The 22,375-nt window shown below is 44.0% G+C and overlaps 1 pseudogene; it reads right to left on the reverse strand.

Moving 5' to 3' along the window:
* LOC135536946 (F-box/WD repeat-containing protein 7-like) overlaps window positions 1-22,375 on the reverse strand; it is a 46,243-nt pseudogene that overhangs the window by 16,955 nt on the left and 6,913 nt on the right.

Consider the following 22,375-nt stretch of genomic DNA (forward strand, 5'->3'; position numbering starts at 1 on the left):
TCCAGTTGACCCCAATGAACCAATCCCCTGAGTAAAACATGTTTAAACCTGTTGACCCTAATGAACCAATCCCCTGAGTAAAACATGTTTAAACCAGTTGACCCCAATGAACCAATCCCCTGAGTAAAACATGTTTAAACCAGTTGACCCCAATGAACCAATCCCCTGAGTAAAACATGTTTAAACCAGTTGACCCTAATGAACCAATCCCCTGAGTAAAACATGTTTAATCCAGTTGACCCCAATGAACCAATCCCCTGAGTAAAACATGTTTAAACCAGTTGACCCTAATGAACCAATCCCCTGAGTAAAACATGTTTAATCCAGTTGACCCTAATGAACCAATCCCACTGAGTAAAACATGTTTAAACCTGTTGAAAAGGTGTGAGATAAGCTGAGGTAATGGACATCGAGTGTCCACATCAGTTTATGTCCCTCTCTCCCTGGTCAATACACATTTCATGTCCTTCCCTTTCTCTGAAACAGAGCAGTGTGACTACCAGTCTTACCAACAGGGTAGCAGTGTGACTACCAGTCTTACCAACAGGGTAGCAGTGTGGATACCAGTCTTACCAACAGGGTAGCAGTGTGGATACCAGTCTTACCAACAGGGTAGCAGTGTGGATACCAGTCTTACCAACAGGGTAGCAGTGTGACTACCAGTCTTACCAACAGGGTAGCAGTGTGACTACCAGTCTTACCAACAGGGTAGCAGTGTGACTACCAGTCTTACCAACAGGGTAGCAGTGTGACTACCAGTCTTACCAACAGGGTAGCAGTGTGACTACCAGTCTTACCAACAGGGTAGCAGTGTGACTACCAGTCTTACCAACAGGGTAGCAGTGTGGATACCAGTCTTACCAACAGGGTAGCAGTGTGGATACCAGTCTTACCAACAGGGTAGCAGTGTGGATACCAGTCTTACCAACAGGGTAGCAGTGTGGATACCAGTCTTACCAACAGGGTAGCAGTGTGGATACCAGTCTTACCAACAGGGTAGCAGTGTGGATACCAGTCATACCAACAGGGTAGCAGTGTGGATACCAGTCATACCAACAGGGTAGCAGTGTGGATACCAGTCATACCAACAGGGTAGCAGTGTGGATACCAGTCTTACCAACAGGGTAGCAGTGTGGATACCAGTCTTACCAACAGGGTAGCAGTGTGGATACCAGTCTTACCAACAGGGTAGCAGTGTGGATACCAGTCTTACCAACAGGGTAGCAGTGTGGATACCAGTCTTACCAACAGGGTAGCAGTGTGGATACCAGTCTTACCAACAGGGTAGCAGTGTGACCAGTCTTACCAACAGGGTAGCAGTGTGGATACCAGTCTTACCAACAGGGTAGCAGTGTGGATACCAGTCTTACCAACAGGGTAGCAGTGTGGATACCAGTCTTACCAACAGGGTAGCAGTGTGGATACCAGTCTTACCAACAGGGTAGCAGTGTGACTACCAGTCTTACCAACAGGGTAGCAGTGTGGATATCAGTCATACCAACAGGGTAGCAGTGTGGATATCAGTCATACCAACAGGGTAGCAGTGTGGATACCAGTCTTACCAACAGGGTAGCAGTGTGGATACCAGTCTTACCAACAGGGTAGCAGTGTGGATACCAGTCTTACCAACAGGGTAGCAGTGTGGATACCAGTCTTACCAACAGGGTAGCAGTGTGACTACCAGTCTTACCAACAGGGTAGCAGTGTGGATATCAGTCATACCAACAGGGTAGCAGTGTGGATACCAGTCTTACCAACAGGGTAGCAGTGTGGATACCAGTCTTACCAACAGGGTAGCAGTGTGACTACCAGTCTTACCAACAGGGTAGCAGTGTGGATACCAGTCTTACCAACAGGGTAGCAGTGTGGATACCAGTCTTACCAACAGGGTAGCAGTGTGGATACCAGTCTTACCTTGCTGGTCAGGGCAGACCAGACTTTCAGACTGTTGTCATCAGATCCACTGACGATGAGGTCACCACAGAACTGCAGACATGTGATCACATGATCATCGTGACCCTTCAGGACCTGTGAGGGGGGGGGGGGGGGGGTTGTGAGTGAGTTATAGGATTGGGAAAAAGAGATTTAACAACTACAACAAGTTTTTAATCCAAGTTGGAACTGTATCCACTTACGGAAACCGTTTAGGAACCAAACCGAGGAACAGTTTCTGTAATCGGAGAAATTTTGTGTCACTCCGTTTTAAAAACTGTTAGCGGCAGAATCGGCCTGGTGAATACGCACCTGTTTACCTTTACCTGACCCCTCAACACACACACACCTGTATACCTTTACCTGACCCCTCAACACACGCACCTGTTTACCTTTACCTGACCCCTCAACACACACACCTGTATACCTTTACCTGACCCCTCAACACACACACCTGTATACCTTTACCTGACCCCTCAACACACACACCTGTATACCTTTACCTGACCCCTCAACACACGCACCTGTATACCTTTACCTGACCCCTCAACACACACACCTGTATACCTTTACCTGACCCCTCAACACACACACGCACCTGCATACCTTTACCTGACCCCTCAACACACGCACTATATAATACCTTAGGTGAGGTGATATCCCCAGTCCTCTCTATATAATACCTTAGGTGAGGTGATATCCCCAGTCCTCTCTATATAATACCTTAGGTGAGGTGATATCCCCAGTCCTCTCTATATAATACCTTAGGTGAGGCGATATCTCCAGTCCTCTCTGTTATATAATACCTTAGGTGAGGTGATATCCCCAGTCCTCTCTATATAATACCTTAGGTGAGGTGATATCCCCAGTCCTCTCTGTTATATAATACCTTAGGTGAGGTGATATCCCCAGTCCTCCTCTCTATATAATACCTTAGGTGAGGTGATATCCCCAGTCCTCTCTATATAATACCTTAGGTGAGGTGATATCCCCAGTCCTCTCTATATAATACCTTAGGTGAGGTGATATCCCCAGTCCTCTCTGTTATATAATACCTTAGGTGAGGTGATATCCCCAGTCCTCTCTATATAATACCTTAGGTGAGGTGATATCCCCAGTCCTCTCTGTTATATAATACCTTAGGTGAGGTGATATCCCCAGTCCTCTCTGTTATATAATACCTTAGGTGAGGTGATATCCCCAGTCCTCTCTATATAATACCTTAGGTGAGGTGATATCCCCAGTCCTCTCTATATAATACCTTAGGTGAGGTGATATCCCCAGTCCTCTCTGTTATATAATACCTTAGGTGAGGTGATATCCCCAGTCCTCTCTATAATATAATACCTTAGGTGAGGTGATATCCCCAGTCCTCTCTATATAATACCTTAGGTGAGGTGATATCCCCAGTCCTCTCTATATAATACCTTAGGTGAGGTGATATCCCCAGTCCTCTCTATATAATACCTTAGGTGAGGTGATATCCCCAGTCCTCTCTATATAATACCTTAGGTGAGGTGATATCCCCAGTCCTCTCTATATAATACCTTAGGTGAGGTGATATCCCAGTCCTCTCTATATAATACCTTAGGTGAGGTGATATCCCCAGTCCTCTCTATATAATACCTTAGGTGAGGTGATATCCCCAGTCCTCTCTATATAATACCTTAGGTGAGGTGATATCCCAGTCCTCCTCTCTATATAATACCTTAGGTGAGGTGATATCCCCAGTCCTCTCTATATAATACATTAGGTGAGGTGATATCCCCAGTCCTCTCTATATAATACCTTAGGTGAGGTGATATCCCCAGTCCTCTCTATATAATACCTTAGGTGAGGTGATATCCCAGTCCTCCTCTCTATATAATACCTTAGGTGAGGTGATATCCCCAGTCCTCTCTGTTATATAATACCTTAGGTGAGGTGATATCCCCAGTCCTCTCTGTTATATAATACCTTAGGTGAGGTGATATCCCCAGTCCTCTCTATATAATACCTTAGGTGAGGTGATATCCCAGTCCTCTCTATATAATACCTTAGGTGAGGTGATATCTCCAGTCCTCTCTGTTATATAATACCTTAGGTGAGGTGATATCCCCAGTCCTCTCTATATAATACCTTAGGTGAGGTGATATCCCCAGTCCTCTCTATATAATACCTTAGGTGAGGTGATATCCCAGTCCTCTCTGTTATATAATACCTTAGGTGAGGTGATATCCCAGTCCTCTCTGTTATATAATACCTTAGGTGAGGTGATATCCCCAGTCCTCTCTATATAATACCTTAGGTGAGGTGATATCCCAGTCCTCTCTGTTATATAATACCTTAGGTGAGGTGATATCCCAGTCCTCTCTGTTATATAATACCTTAGGTGAGGTGATATCCCCAGTCCTCTCTATATAATACCTTAGGTGAGGTGATATCCCAGTCCTCTCTATATAATACCTTAGGTGAGGTGATATCCCCAGTCCTCTCTGTTATATAATACCTTAGGTGAGGTGATATCCCCAGTCCTCTCTGTTATATAATACCTTAGGTGAGGTGATATCCCAGTCCTCTCTATATAATACCTTAGGTGAGGTGATATCCCCAGTCCTCTCTATATAATACCTTAGGTGAGGTGATATCCCCAGTCCTCTCTGTTATATAATACCTTAGGTGAGGTGATATCCCCAGTCCTCTCTATATAATACCTTAGGTGAGGTGATATCCCCAGTCCTCTCTATATAATACCTTAGGTGAGGTGATATCCCAGTCCTCTCTGTTATATAATACCTTAGGTGAGGTGATATCCCCAGTCCTCTCTATATAATACCTTAGGTGAGGTGATATCCCCAGTCCTCTCTATATAATACCTTAGGTGAGGTGATATCCCCAGTCCTCTCTATATAATACCTTAGGTGAGGTGATATCTCCAGTCCTCTCTATATAATACCTTAGGTGAGGTGATATCCCCAGTCCTCTCTATATAATACCTTAGGTGAGGTGATATCCCAGTCCTCTCTATATAATACCTTAGGTGAGGTGATATCCCCAGTCCTCTCTGTATAATACCTTAGGTGAGGTGATATCCCCAGTCCTCTCTATATAATACCTTAGGTGAGGTGATATCCCCAGTCCTCTCTGTTATATAATACCTTAGGTGAGGTGATATCCCCAGTCCTCTCTGTTATATAATACCTTAGGTGAGGTGATATCCCCAGTCCTCTCTATATAATACCTTAGGTGAGGTGATATCCCCAGTCCTCTCTGTATAATACCTTAGGTGAGGTGATATCCCCAGTCCTCTCTATATAATACCTTAGGTGAGGTGATATCCCCAGTCCTCTCTGTTATATAATACCTTAGGTGAGGTGATATCCCCAGTCCTCTCTATATAATACCTTAGGTGAGGTGATATCCCCAGTCCTCCTCTCTATATAATACCTTAGGTGAGGTGATATCCCAGTCCTCTCTATATAATACCTTAGGTGAGGTGATATCCCCAGTCCTCTCTATATAATACCTTAGGTGAGGTGATATCCCCAGTCCTCTCTGTTATATAATACCTTAGGTGAGGTGATATCCCCAGTCCTCTCTATATAATACCTTAGGTGAGGTGATATCCCCAGTCCTCTCTATATAATACCTTAGGTGAGGTGATATCCCCAGTCCTCTCTATATAATACCTTAGGTGAGGTGATATCTCCAGTCCTCTCTGTTATATAATACCTTAGGTGAGGTGATATCCCCAGTCCTCTCTATATAATACCTTAGGTGAGGTGATATCCCCAGTCCTCTCTATATAATACCTTAGGTGAGGTGATATCCCCAGTCCTCTCTATATAATACCTTAGGTGAGGTGATATCCCCAGTCCTCTCTATATAATACCTTAGGTGAGGTGATATCCCCAGTCCTCTCTGTTATATAATACCTTAGGTGAGGTGATATCCCCAGTCCTCTCTATATAATACCTTAGGTGAGGTGATATCCCAGTCCTCTCTGTTATATAATACCTTAGGTGAGGTGATATCCCCAGTCCTCTCTGTTATATAATACCTTAGGTGAGGTGATATCCCCAGTCCTCTCTATATAATACCTTAGGTGAGGTGATATCCCCAGTCCTCTCTATATAATACCTTAGGTGAGGTGATATCCCCAGTCCTCTCTGTTATATAATACCTTAGGTGAGGTGATATCCCCAGTCCTCCTCTCTATATAATACCTTAGGTGAGGTGATATCCCCAGTCCTCTCTATATAATACCTTAGGTGAGGTGATAACCCCAGTCCTCTCTATATAATACCTTAGGTGAGGTGATATCCCAGTCCTCTCTATATAATACCTTAGGTGAGGTGATATCCCCAGTCCTCTCTATATAATACCTTAGGTGAGGTGATATCTCCAGTCCTCTCTATATAATACCTTAGGTGAGGTGATATCCCCAGTCCTCCTCTCTATATAATACCTTAGGTGAGGTGATATCCCCAGTCCTCTCTATATAATACCTTAGGTGAGGTGATATCCCCAGTCCTCTCTATATAATACCTTAGGTGAGGTGATATCCCCAGTCCTCTCTATATAATACCTTAGGTGAGGTGATATCTCCAGTCCTCTCTGTTATATAATACCTTAGGTGAGGTGATATCCCCAGTCCTCTCTGTTATATAATACCTTAGGTGAGGTGATATCCCCAGTCCTCTCTATATAATACCTTAGGTGAGGTGATATCCCCAGTCCTCTCTATATAATACCTTAGGTGAGGTGATATCCCCAGTCCTCTCTATATAATACCTTAGGTGAGGTGATATCCCCAGTCCTCTCTGTTATATAATACCTTAGGTGAGGTGATATCCCCAGTCCTCTCTATATAATACCTTAGGTGAGGTGATATCCCCAGTCCTCTCTATATAATACCTTAGGTGAGGTGATATCCCCAGTCCTCTCTATATAATACCTTAGGTGAGGTGATATCCCCAGTCCTCTCTATATAATACCTTAGGTGAGGTGATATCCCCAGTCCTCTCTATATAATACCTTAGGTGAGGTGATATCCCCAGTCCTCTCTATATAATACCTTAGGTGAGGTGATATCCCCAGTCCTCTCTATATAATACCTTAGGTGAGGTGATATCCCCAGTCCTCTCGGTTATATAATACCTTAGGTGAGGTGATATCCCCAGTCCTCTCTATATAATACCTTAGGTGAGGTGATATCCCCAGTCCTCTCTATATAATACCTTAGGTGAGGTGATATCCCCAGTCCTCTCTGTTATATAATACCTTAGGTGAGGTGATATCCCAGTCCTCTCTATATAATACCTTAGGTGAGGTGATATCCCCAGTCCTCCTCTCTATATAATACCTTAGGTGAGGTGATATCCCCAGTCCTCTCGGTTATATAATACCTTAGGTGAGGTGATATCCCCAGTCCTCTCTGTTATATAATACCTTAGGTGAGGTGATATCCCCAGTCCTCTCTGTTATATAATACCTTAGGTGAGGTGATATCCCCAGTCCTCCTCTCTATATAATACCTTAGGTGAGGTGATATCCCCAGTCCTCTCTATATAATACCTTAGGTGAGGTGATATCCCCAGTCCTCTCTGTTATATAATACCTTAGGTGAGGTGATATCCCCAGTCCTCTCTATATAATACCTTAGGTGAGGTGATATCCCCGTCCTCTCTATATAATACCTTAGGTGAGGTGATATCTCCAGTCCTCTCTGTTATATAATACCTTAGGTGAGGTGATATCCCAGTCCTCTCTGTTATATAATACCTTAGGTGAGGTGATATCCCCAGTCCTCTCTGTTATATAATACCTTAGGTGAGGTGATATCTCCAGTCCTCTCTGTTATATAATACCTTAGGTGAGGTGATATCCCCAGTCCTCTCTATATAATACCTTAGGTGAGGTGATATCCCAGTCCTCTCTGTTATATAATACCTTAGGTGAGGTGATATCCCAGTCCTCTCTGTTATATAATACCTTAGGTGAGGTGATATCCCCAGTCCTCTCTATATAATACCTTAGGTGAGGTGATATCCCAGTCCTCTCTGTTATATAATACCTTAGGTGAGGTGATATCCCAGTCCTCTCTGTTATATAATACCTTAGGTGAGGTGATATCCCCAGTCCTCCTCTCTATATAATACCTTAGGTGAGGTGATATCCCCAGTCCTCTCTATATAATACCTTAGGTGAGGTGATATCCCCAGTCCTCTCTATGTTATATAATACCTTAGTTGAGGTGATATCCCCAGTCCTCTCTATATAATACCTTAGGTGAGGTGATATCCCCAGTCCTCTCTATATAATACCTTAGGTGAGGTGATATCCCCAGTCCTCTCTATATAATACCTTAGGTGAGGTGATATCCCCAGTCCTCTCTGTTATATAATACCTTAGGTGAGGTGATATCCCCAGTCCTCTCTGTTATATAATACCTTAGGTGAGGTGATATCCCCAGTCCTCTCTATATAATACCTTAGGTGAGGTGATATCCCTAGTCCTCTCTGTTATATAATACCTTAGGTGAGGTGATATCCCCAGTCCTCTCTATATAATACCTTAGGTGAGGTGATATCCAAAGTCCTCTCTATATAATACCTTAGGTGAGGTGATATCCCCGTCCTCTCTATATAATACCTTAGGTGAGGTGATATCCCAGTCCTCTCTGTTATATAATACCTTAGGTGAGGTGATATCCCCAGTCCTCTCTGTTATATAATACCTTAGGTGAGGTGATATCCCCAGTCCTCTCTGTTATATAATACCTTAGGTGAGGTGATATCCCAGTCCTCTCTATATAATACCTTAGGTGAGGTGATATCCCCAGTCCTCTCTATATAATACCTTAGGTGAGGTGATATCCCCAGTCCTCTCTGTTATATAATACCTTAGGTGAGGTGATATCCCAGTCCTCTCTGTTATATAATACCTTAGGTGAGGTGATATCCCCAGTCCTCTCTATATAATACCTTAGGTGAGGTGATATCCCCAGTCCTCTCTATATAATACCTTAGGTGAGGTGATATCCCAGTCCTCTCTGTTATATAATACCTTAGGTGAGGTGATATCCCCAGTCCTCTCTATATAATACCTTAGGTGAGGTGATATCCCCAGTCCTCTCTATATAATACCTTAGGTGAGGTGATATCCCCAGTCCTCTCTATATAATACCTTAGGTGAGGTGATATCTCCAGTCCTCTCTATATAATACCTTAGGTGAGGTGATATCCCCAGTCCTCTCTATATAATACCTTAGGTGAGGTGATATCCCCAGTCCTCTCTATATAATACCTTAGGTGAGGTGATATCCCCAGTCCTCTCTATATAATACCTTAGGTGAGGTGATATCCCAGTCCTCTCTATATAATACCTTAGGTGAGGTGATATCCCCAGTCCTCTCTGTATAATACCTTAGGTGAGGTGATATCCCCAGTCCTCTCTATATAATACCTTAGGTGAGGTGATATCCCCAGTCCTCTCTGTATAATACCTTAGGTGAGGTGATATCCCCAGTCCTCTCTGTATAATACCTTAGGTGAGGTGATATCCCCAGTCCTCTCTATATAATACCTTAGGTGAGGTGATATCCCCAGTCCTCTCTATATAATACCTTAGGTGAGGTGATATCCCCAGTCCTCTCTGTATAATACCTTAGGTGAGGTGATATCCCCAGTCCTCTCTGTATAATACCTTAGGTGAGGTGATATCCCCAGTCCTCTCTATATAATACCTTAGGTGAGGTGATATCCCCAGTCCTCTCTATATAATACCTTAGGTGAGGTGATATCCCCAGTCCTCTCTATATAATACCTTAGGTGAGGTGATATCCCCAGTCCTCTCTATATAATACCTTAGGTGAGGTGATATCCCAGTCCTCTCTATATAATACCTTAGGTGAGGTGATATCCCCAGTCCTCTCTGTATAATACCTTAGGTGAGGTGATATCCCCAGTCCTCTCTATATAATACCTTAGGTGAGGTGATATCCCCAGTCCTCTCTATATAATACCTTAGGTGAGGTGATATCCCCAGTCCTCTCTGTTATATAATACCTTAGGTGAGGTGATATCCCCAGTCCTCTCTATATAATACCTTAGGTGAGGTGATATCCCCAGTCCTCTCTGTATAATACCTTAGGTGAGGTGATATCCCCAGTCCTCTCTATATAATACCTTAGGTGAGGTGATATCCCCAGTCCTCTCTGTTATATAATACCTTAGGTGAGGTGATATCCCCAGTCCTCTCTATATAATACCTTAGGTGAGGTGATATCCCCAGTCCTCCTCTCTATATAATACCTTAGGTGAGGTGATATCCCAGTCCTCTCTATATAATACCTTAGGTGAGGTGATATCCCCAGTCCTCTCTATATAATACCTTAGGTGAGGTGATATCCCCAGTCCTCTCTGTTATATAATACCTTAGGTGAGGTGATATCCCCAGTCCTCTCTGTTATATAATACCTTAGGTGAGGTGATATCCCCAGTCCTCTCTATATAATACCTTAGGTGAGGTGATATCCCCAGTCCTCTCTATATAATACCTTAGGTGAGGTGATATCTCCAGTCCTCTCTGTTATATAATACCTTAGGTGAGGTGATATCCCCAGTCCTCTCTATATAATACCTTAGGTGAGGTGATATCCCCAGTCCTCTCTATATAATACCTTAGGTGAGGTGATATCCCCAGTCCTCTCTATATAATACCTTAGGTGAGGTGATATCCCCAGTCCTCTCTATATAATACCTTAGGTGAGGTGATATCCCCAGTCCTCTCTGTTATATAATACCTTAGGTGAGGTGATATCCCCAGTCCTCTCTATATAATACCTTAGGTGAGGTGATATCCCAGTCCTCTCTGTTATATAATACCTTAGGTGAGGTGATATCCCCAGTCCTCTCTGTTATATAATACCTTAGGTGAGGTGATATCCCCAGTCCTCTCTATATAATACCTTAGGTGAGGTGATATCCCCAGTCCTCTCTATATAATACCTTAGGTGAGGTGATATCCCCAGTCCTCTCTGTTATATAATACCTTAGGTGAGGTGATATCCCCAGTCCTCCTCTCTATATAATACCTTAGGTGAGGTGATATCCCCAGTCCTCTCTATATAATACCTTAGGTGAGGTGATATCCCCAGTCCTCTCTATATAATACCTTAGGTGAGGTGATATCCCCAGTCCTCTCTATATAATACCTTAGGTGAGGTGATATCTCCAGTCCTCTCTGTTATATAATACCTTAGGTGAGGTGATATCCCCAGTCCTCTCTGTTATATAATACCTTAGGTGAGGTGATATCCCCAGTCCTCTCTATATAATACCTTAGGTGAGGTGATATCCCCAGTCCTCTCTATATAATACCTTAGGTGAGGTGATATCCCCAGTCCTCTCTATATAATACCTTAGGTGAGGTGATATCCCCAGTCCTCTCTATATAATACCTTAGGTGAGGTGATATCCCCAGTCCTCTCTGTTATATAATACCTTAGGTGAGGTGATATCCCCAGTCCTCTCTATATAATACCTTAGGTGAGGTGATATCCCCAGTCCTCTCTATATAATACCTTAGGTGAGGTGATATCCCCAGTCCTCTCTATATAATACCTTAGGTGAGGTGATATCCCCAGTCCTCTCTATATAATACCTTAGGTGAGGTGATATCCCCAGTCCTCTCTATATAATACCTTAGGTGAGGTGATATCCCCAGTCCTCTCTATATAATACCTTAGGTGAGGTGATATCCCCAGTCCTCTCTATATAATACCTTAGGTGAGGTGATATCCCCAGTCCTCTCTATATAATACCTTAGGTGAGGTGATATCCCCAGTCCTCTCTATATAATACCTTAGGTGAGGTGATATCCCCAGTCCTCTCTGTTATATAATACCTTAGGTGAGGTGATATCCCCAGTCCTCTCTATATAATACCTTAGGTGAGGTGATATCCCAGTCCTCTCTGTTATATAATACCTTAGGTGAGGTGATATCCCCAGTCCTCTCTGTTATATAATACCTTAGGTGAGGTGATATCCCCAGTCCTCTCTATATAATACCTTAGGTGAGGTGATATCCCCAGTCCTCTCTATATAATACCTTAGGTGAGGTGATATCCCCAGTCCTCTCTGTTATATAATACCTTAGGTGAGGTGATATCCCCAGTCCTCCTCTCTATATAATACCTTAGGTGAGGTGATATCCCCAGTCCTCTCTATATAATACCTTAGGTGAGGTGATATCCCCAGTCCTCTCTATATAATACCTTAGGTGAGGTGATATCCCCAGTCCTCTCTATATAATACCTTAGGTGAGGTGATATCTCCAGTCCTCTCTGTTATATAATACCTTAGGTGAGGTGATATCCCCAGTCCTCTCTGTTATATAATACCTTAGGTGAGGTGATATCCCCAGTCCTCTCTATATAATACCTTAGGTGAGGTGATATCCCCAGTCCTCTCTATATAATACCTTAGGTGAGGTGATATCCCCAGTCCTCTCTATATAATACCTTAGGTGAGGTGATATCCCCAGTCCTCTCTATATAATACCTTAGGTGAGGTGATATCCCCAGTCCTCTCTGTTATATAATACCTTAGGTGAGGTGATATCCCCAGTCCTCTCTATATAATACCTTAGGTGAGGTGATATCCCCAGTCCTCTCTATATAATACCTTAGGTGAGGTGATATCCCCAGTCCTCTCTATATAATACCTTAGGTGAGGTGATATCCCCAGTCCTCTCTATATAATACCTTAGGTGAGGTGATATCCCCAGTCCTCTCTATATAATACCTTAGGTGAGGTGATATCCCCAGTCCTCTCGGTTATATAATACCTTAGGTGAGGTGATATCCCCAGTCCTCTCTATATAATACCTTAGGTGAGGTGATATCCCCAGTCCTCTCTATATAATACCTTAGGTGAGGTGATATCCCCAGTCCTCTCTATATAATACCTTAGGTGAGGTGATATCCCCAGTCCTCTCTATATAATACCTTAGGTGAGGTGATATCCCCAGTCCTCTCGGTTATATAATACCTTAGGTGAGGTGATATCCCCAGTCCTCTCTATATAATACCTTAGGTGAGGTGATATCCCCAGTCCTCTCTATATAATACCTTAGGTGAGGTGATATCCCCAGTCCTCTCTGTTATATAATACCTTAGGTGAGGTGATATCCCAGTCCTCTCTATATAATACCTTAGGTGAGGTGATATCCCCAGTCCTCCTCTCTATATAATACCTTAGGTGAGGTGATATCCCCAGTCCTCTCGGTTATATAATACCTTAGGTGAGGTGATATCCCCAGTCCTCTCTGTTATATAATACCTTAGGTGAGGTGATATCCCCAGTCCTCTCTGTTATATAATACCTTAGGTGAGGTGATATCCCCAGTCCTCCTCTCTATATAATACCTTAGGTGAGGTGATATCCCCAGTCCTCTCTATATAATACCTTAGGTGAGGTGATATCCCCAGTCCTCTCTGTTATATAATACCTTAGGTGAGGTGATATCCCCAGTCCTCTCTATATAATACCTTAGGTGAGGTGATATCCCCGTCCTCTCTATATAATACCTTAGGTGAGGTGATATCTCCAGTCCTCTCTGTTATATAATACCTTAGGTGAGGTGATATCCCCAGTCCTCTCTGTTATATAATACCTTAGGTGAGGTGATATCTCCAGTCCTCTCTGTTATATAATACCTTAGGTGAGGTGATATCCCCAGTCCTCTCTATATAATACCTTAGGTGAGGTGATATCCCAGTCCTCTCTGTTATATAATACCTTAGGTGAGGTGATATCCCAGTCCTCTCTGTTATATAATACCTTAGGTGAGGTGATATCCCCAGTCCTCTCTATATAATACCTTAGGTGAGGTGATATCCCAGTCCTCTCTGTTATATAATACCTTAGGTGAGGTGATATCCCAGTCCTCTCTGTTATATAATACCTTAGGTGAGGTGATATCCCCAGTCCTCCTCTCTATATAATACCTTAGGTGAGGTGATATCCCCAGTCCTCTCTATATAATACCTTAGGTGAGGTGATATCCCCAGTCCTCTCTAGGTTATATAATACCTTAGTTGAGGTGATATCCCCAGTCCTCTCTATATAATACCTTAGGTGAGGTGATATCCCCAGTCCTCTCTATATAATACCTTAGGTGAGGTGATATCCCCAGTCCTCTCTATATAATACCTTAGGTGAGGTGATATCCCCGTCCTCTCTATATAATACCTTAGGTGAGGTGATATCCCCAGTCCTCTCTATATAATACCTTAGGTGAGGTGATATCTCCAGTCCTCTCTATATAATACCTTAGGTGAGGTGATATCCCCAGTCCTCCTCTCTATATAATACCTTAGGTGAGGTGATATCCCCAGTCCTCCTCTCTATATAATACCTTAGGTGAGGTGATATCCCCAGTCCTCTCTATATAATACCTTAGGTGAGGTGATATCCCAGTCCTCTCTGTTATATAATACCTTAGGTGAGGTGATATCCCCAGTCCTCTCTATATAATACCTTAGGTGAGGTGATATCCCCAGTCCTCTCTATATAATACCTTAGGTGAGGTGATATCCCCAGTCCTCTCTATATAATACCTTAGGTGAGGTGATATCCCCAGTCCCCTCTATATAATACCTTAGGTGAGGTGATATCCCCAGTCCTCTCTATATAATACCTTAGGTGAGGTGATATCCCCAGTCCTCTCTATATAATACCTTAGGTGAGGTGATATCCCCAGTCCTCTCTATATAATACCTTAGGTGAGGTGATATCCCCAGTCCTCTCTATATAATACCTTAGGTGAGGTGATATCCCCAGTCCTCTCTATATAATACCTTAGGTGAGGTGATATCCCCAGTCCTCTCTATATAATACCTTAGGTGAGGTGATATCCCCAGTCCTCTCTATATAATACCTTAGGTGAGGTGATATCCCCAGTCCTCTCTATATAATACCTTAGGTGAGGTGATATCCCCAGTCCTCTCTATATAATACCTTAGGTGAGGTGATATCCCCAGTCCTCTCTATATAATACCTTAGGTGAGGTGATATCCCCAGTCCTCTCTATATAATACCTTAGGTGAGGTGATATCCCCAGTCCTCTCTATATAATACCTTAGGTGAGGTGATATCCCCAGTCCTCTCTATATAATACCTTAGGTGAGGTGATATCTCCAGTCCTCTCTATATAATACCTTAGGTGAGGTGATATCCCCAGTCCTCTCTATATAATACCTTAGGTGAGGTGATATCCCCAGTCCTCTCTATATAATACCTTAGGTGAGGTGATATCCCCAGTCCTCTCTATATAATACCTTAGGTGAGGTGATATCCCCAGTCCTCTCTATATAATACCTTAGGTGAGGTGATATCCCCAGTCCTCTCTATATAATACCTTAGGTGAGGTGATATCCCCAGTCCTCTCTATATAATACCTTAGGTGAGGTGATATCCCCAGTCCTCTCTATATAATACCTTAGGTGAGGTGATATCCCCAGTCCTCTCTATATAATACCTTAGGTGAGGTGATATCCCCAGTCCTCTCTATATAATACCTTAGGTGAGGTGATATCTCCAGTCCTCTCTATATAATACCTTAGGTGAGGTGATATCCCCAGTCCTCTCTATATAATACCTTAGGTGAGGTGATATCCCCAGTCCTCTCTATATAATACCTTAGGTGAGGTGATATCCCAGTCCTCTCTATATAATACCTTAGGTGAGGTGATATCCCCAGTCCTCTCTATATAATACCTTAGGTGAGGTGATATCCCCAGTCCTCTCTATATAATACCTTAGGTGAGGTGATATCTCCAGTCCTCTCTATATAATACCTTAGGTGAGGTGATATCCCCAGTCCTCTCTATATAATACCTTAGGTGAGGTGATATCCCCAGTCCTCTCTATATAATACCTTAGGTGAGGTGATATCCCCAGTCCTCTCTATATAATACCTTAGGTGAGGTGATATCCCCAGTCCTCTCTGTTATATAATACCTTAGGTGAGGTGATATCCCCAGTCCTCTCTGTTATATAATACCTTAGGTGAGGTGATATCCCCAGTCCTCTCTATATAATACCTTAGGTGAGGTGATATCCCCAGTCCTCTCTATATAATACCTTAGGTGAGGTGATATCCCCAGTCCTCTCTATATAATACCTTCGGTGAGGTGATATCCCCAGTCCTCTCTATATAATACCTTAGGTGAGGTGATATCTCCAGTCCTCCAGTTGCTCTCTATCCGGTGTTGCTGTACGTAGGCACTCTTCCAGGGCGAGTGGAGAAACCCAGGTTTAAGAGTCTTCCTCCTCTGAACAACCAGGGATTCTTCTATACCTGGGAACACAGGGTTAAGTAACTATCACGATATACTTCATTTATCAGACGCTCTTATCCAGAGCGACCTACAGATGTTTCTCGCTCGTCGGCTCGGGGATTTGAACCGGAGACCTTTCGGTTATACCTAGCCTCGTAAAACGCCAGGCTAGCTGCTATAGAACCTATATACTTACACACACATGAAGACATAAATATGAGGCGTTAGCAATAGCATTTTCACAAAGAGAGCGATACAGAGGGGGCAAAAAATAAATGACAAACTGATAGGCTAACATCAAGCATCTTCGCTATCGCTAGCCCCTATTGGTATGGAGGTAATATAATGCTAACGCTAGCCCCTATTGGTATGGAGGTAATATAATGCTAACGCTAGCCCCGATTGGTATGGAGGTAATATAATGCTACCGCTAGCCCCTATAGCTCAGTGGTATGGAGGTAATATAATGCTACCGCTAGCCCCTATAGCTCATTGGTATGGAGGTAATATAATGCTACCGCTAGCCTCTATAGCTCAGTGGTACGGAGGTAATATAATGCTAACGCTAGTCCCTATAGCTCAGTGTTATGGAGGTAATATAATGCTACTGCTAGCCCCTATAGCTCATTGGTATGGAGGTAATATAATGCTAACGCTAGCCCCTATAGCTCAGTGTTATGGAGGTAATATAATGCTAACGCTAGCCCTATTGGTATGAAGGTAATATAATGCTAACGCTAGCCCCTATAGCTCAGTGGTATGGAGGTAATATAATGCTACTGCTAGCCCCTATAGCTCAGTGGTATGGAGGTAATATAATGCTACTGCTAGCCCCTATAGCTCATTGGTATGGAGGTAATATAATGCAAGCTGCTCTCTCGTTTGTATACTACATGACCAAAAGTATGTGGACACCTGCTCATTGAACATCTCATTCCAAAATCATGGGAATTAATATGGAGTTGGTCCCCCTTTGCTGCTGTAACAGCCTCCACTCTTTTGGAAAGGCTTTCCACTAGATGTTGGAACATTGCTGCTATAACAGCCTCCACTCTTCTGGGAAGGCTTTCCACTAGATGTTGGAACATTGCTGCTATAACAGCCTCCACTCTTCTAGGGAGGCTTTCCACTAGATTTTAATATATAATAATATAATATAACTAGAATATAATTCTATGCTGTAGAGTTAAGATTTCCCTTCACTGGAACTTAGGGGCCCGAACCATGAAAAACAGCACCAGACCATTATTCCTCCTCCACCAAACTTTACAGTTGGCACTATGCATTAGGGCAGGTAGCGTTCTCCTGGCTACCGCCAAACCCAGATTCGTCTGTCCATCACTACAGAGAACCCGTTTCCACTGCTCCAGAGTCCAATGGCGGCCAGCTTTACACCTCTCTAGCTGACGTTTGGCATTGCTCATGGTGATCTTCGGCTTGTGTGCGGCTGCTCGGCCACGGAAGCCCAATTAATGAAGCTCCCGATGAACAGTTCTTGTGTTGACGTTGCTTCCAGAGGCAGTTTGGAACTCTGTAGTGAGTGTTGCAACCGAGGACAGAATTTTTACGCCCTTCAGCGCTCGGTGGTCCTGTTCTGTGAGCTTGTGTGGCCTACCACTTCGCGGCTGAGCCGTTGTTGCTCCTAGATGTCTCCACCTATCAATAACAGCTCGGGCAGCTCTAGCAGGGTTGAAATTTGACTGACTTGTTGGGAAGGTTTCATCCTATGACGGTGCCACGTTGTAAGTCACTGACCACTTCAGTGAGGCCATTCTACTGCCAATGTTTGTCTATGGAGATTGCATGGCTGTATGCTTGATTTTATACACCTGTCAGCAACAGGTGTGGCTGAAATAGGCAAATCCACTATTTTGAAGGTATGTCCACATACTTTTGTATACAGTATGTGTGTGTAACGCTAGCTGCCATTTCATAGGTATGGCTGTAATGCTACCGCTAGCTGCCATTTCATAGGTATGGCTGTAATGCTACCGCTAGCTGCCATTTCATAGGTATGGCTGTAATGCTACCGCTAGCTGCCATTTCATAGGTATGGCTGTAATGCTACCGCTAGCTGCCATTTCATAGGTATGGCTGTAATGCTACCGCTAGCTGCCATTTCATAGGTATGGCTGTAATGCTACCGCTAGCTGCCATTTCATAGGTATGGCTGTAATGCTAACGCCAGCTGCCATTTCATAGGTATGGCTGTAATGCTAACGCCAGCTGCCATTTCATAGGTATGGCTGTAATGCTAACGCCAGCTGCCATTTCATAGGTATGACTGTAATGCTAACACAAGCTTCCATTTCATTGGTATGGCTGTAATGCTAACTGCTGTTCCATTGGTATAGCTGTAATGCTAACGCTAGCTGCCAATCCATTGGTATGGCTGTTATGCTAACTGCTATTCCATTGGTATGACTAATGCTAACACAAGCTGCCATTTCATTGGTATGGCTGTAATGCTAACTGCTGTTCCATTGGTATAGCTGTAATGCTAACGCTAGCTGCCAATCCATTGGTATGGCTGTTATGCTAACTGCTATTCCATTGGTATGACTGTAATGCTAACACAAGCTGCCATTTCATTGGTATGGCTGTAATGCTAACTGCTATTCCATTGGTAGGGCTGTAATGCTAACGCTAGCTGCCATTCCATTGGTATGGCTGTAATGCTAACGCTAGCTGCCATTCCATTGGTATGGCTGTAATGCTAACGCTAGCTGCCATTCCATTGGTATGGCTGTTATGTTAGCGGTGAATCCCAGCTGACTGGCAGAGAGCCCAGTGCTACTCACAGACGGAAGCAGTGATAGGCTGTTGCAGCACTGCAGAGTGGAGGAGTGGTCAGGGTGGGTGTGTGTGTATTAAAAGGAGAGTTATGGTTTTTTCTCAGGTAGTTTAATATAAACGCCAGTGTGTGCCTTTACGTGAAGGGGTGTGTGTGGCTAACAAAGATCCAATAATGAGTTCTACTATGTAAATCCATGTTGTGTGTGTGTGTGTGTGTGTGTGTGTGTGTGTGTGGGTACGTACCCTCCTCTCTACACTTCTCCCTCCACAGCAGGTTATCCTCAGCCAGTATCCTCCAATAGGAACAGGTCTGAGCAGCATGCATCAGATCTCTGGGCTCCAGGAACGTCAGGACATACAGGGCCAACTACAGGAGACACACAGTCATATCAACGTCAGGACACACAGGGCCAACTACAGGAGACACACAGGGCCAACTACAGGAGACACACAGTCATATCAACGTCAGGACACACAGGGCCAACTACAGGAGACACACAGGGCCAACTACAGGAGACACACAGTCAAATCAACGTCAGGAGACACAGGGCCAACTACAGGAGACACACAGTCAAATCAACTACAGGAGACACACACGGGGCCAACTACAGGAGACACACACGGGGCCAACTACAGGAGACACACACGGGGCCAACTACAGGAGACACACACGGGGCCAACTACAGGAGACACACACGGGGCCAACTACAGGAGACACACACGGGGCCAACTACAGGAGACACACACGGGGCCAACTACAGGAGACACACACGGGGCCAACTACAGGAGACACACACGGGGCCAACTACAGGAGACACACACGGGGCCAACTACAGGAGACACACACGGGGCCAACTACAGGAGACACACGGGGCCAACTACAGGAGACACACACGGGGCCAACTACAGGAGAGAAACACATTCATATCACTGACCGGATCACAACTTAACTCACAATCACATCTACAGTGGGCAAAAAAAGTATTTAGTCAGCCACCAATTGTGCAAGTTCTCCCACTTAAAATGATGAGAGAGGCCTGTAAATTGTCATCATAGGTACACTTCAACTATGACAGACAAAATGAGGAAAAAAATCCAGAAAATCACATTGTAGGATTTTTAATGAATTTATTTGCAAATTATGGTGAAAAATAAGTATTTGGTCACCTACAAACAAGCAAGATTTCTGGCTCTCACAGACCTGTAACTTCTTCTTTAAGAGGCTCCTCTGTCCTCCACTCGTTACCTGTATTAATGGCACCTGTTTGAACTTTTCATCAGTATAAAAGACACCTGTCCACAACCTCAAACAGTTACACTCCAAACTGGCCAAGACCAAAAAGCTGTCAAAGGACATCAGAAACAATATTGTAGACCTGCACCAGGCTGGGAAGACTGAATCTGCAATAGGTAAGCAGCTTGGTTTGAAGAAATCAACTGTGGGAGCAATTATTAGGAAATGGAAGACATACAAGACCACTGATAATCTCGCTCGATCTGAGGCTCCACGCAAGATCTCACCCCGTGGGGTCAAAATGATCACAAGACCGGTGAGCAAAAATCCCAGAACCACACGGGGGAACCTAGTGAATGACCTACAGAAAGCTGGGACCAAAGTAACAAAGCCCAACATCAGTAACACACTACGCCGCCAGGGACTCAAATCCTGCAGTGCCAGACGTGTCCTTCTGCTTAAGCCAGTACATGTCCAAGCCCATCTGAAGTTTGCTAGAGAGCATTTGGATGATCCAGAAGAAGATTGGGAGAATGTCATATGGTCAGATGAAACCAAAATATAACTTTTGGTAAAACTCAACTCGTCGTGTTTGGAGGACAAAGAATGCTGAGTTGCATCCAAAGAACACCATACCTCCTGTGAAGCATGGGGGTGGAAACATCATGCTTTGGGGCTGTTGTTCTGCAAAGGGACCAGGACGACTGATCCATGTAAAGGAAAGAATGAATGGGGCCATGTATCGTGAGATTTTGAGTGAAAACCTCCTTCCATCAGCAAGGGCATTGAAGATGAAACGTGGCTGGGTCTTTCAGCATGACAATGATCCCAAACACACCGCCCGGGCAACGAAGGAGTGGCTTCGTAAGAAGCATTTCAAGGTCCTGGAGTGGCCTAGCCAGTCTCCAGATCTCAACCCCATAGAAAATCTTTGGAGGGAGTTGAAAGTCCGTGTTGCCCAGCAACAGCCCCAAAACATCACTGCTCTAGAGGAGATCTGCATGGAGGAATGGACCAAAATACCAGCAACAGTGTGTGAAAACCTTGTGAAGACTTACAGAAAACGTTTGACCTCTGTCATTGCCAACAAAAGGTAGATAAAGTATTGAGATAAACTTTTGTTATTTTCCACCATAATTTGCTAATAAATTCATTAAAAATCCTACAATGGTGATTTTCTGGATATTTCTTCCTCATTTTGTCTGTCGTAGTTGAAGTGTACCTATGATGAACATTACAGGCCTCTCTCATCTTTTTAAGTGGGAGAACTTGCACAATTGGTGTCTGACTAAATAATTTTTTGCCCCACTGTAGATGCCAGAACAGTGGTGCCTGACATCATGGATTTGAACTGGGCTCAAGTGGAAGATTGTGTGTGTGTGTGCTCTCACCTCTTTGGGCAGCAGGGAGATGAAGTCTCGTTGGAACTGAGGCTCAATAACCTGCATCATGTGCTTCACCTGATTGGACTCACAGCTGTCAATCAAGTCATCCAGAGCCAATAGGCGCTCAGGACCACTCCACGCCTACAGGAAGGGGAGGGGCATCAATACATATTTGATCAAAACGGTCATCAAGGCAAAAAGGGTGGCAACTTTGAAGAACCTCAAATATAAATCATTTGATTGTTTAACACATTTTGGTTACGTGTGGAACATTCCTTCCTGTGTTCACCATTCATTAATACCCAGAACCAGAGGGAGGGAGGGTCCATTCATTAATACCCAGAACCAGAGGGAGGAGGGTCCATTCATTAATACCCCAGAACCAGAGGGAGGGAGGAGGGAGGAGGGTCCATTCATTAATACCCCAGAACCAGAGGGAGGGAGGGAGGGTCCATTCATTAATACCCCAGAACCAGAGGGAGGGTCCATTCATTAATACCCCAGAACCAGAGGGAGGGAGGGAGGGTCCATTCATTAATACCCCAGAACCAGAGGGAGGGAGGGTCCATTCATTAATACCCCAGAACCAGAGGGAGGGTCCATTCATTAATACCCCAGAACCAGAGGGAGGGAGGGAGGGAGGGTCCATTCATTAATACCCCAGAACCAGAGGGAGGGAGGGAGGGTCCATTCATTAATAC

This window comes from Oncorhynchus masou, unplaced genomic scaffold (assembly GCF_036934945.1).
Source record: "Oncorhynchus masou masou isolate Uvic2021 unplaced genomic scaffold, UVic_Omas_1.1 unplaced_scaffold_686, whole genome shotgun sequence".
Lineage (NCBI taxonomy): Eukaryota > Metazoa > Chordata > Actinopteri > Salmoniformes > Salmonidae > Oncorhynchus > Oncorhynchus masou.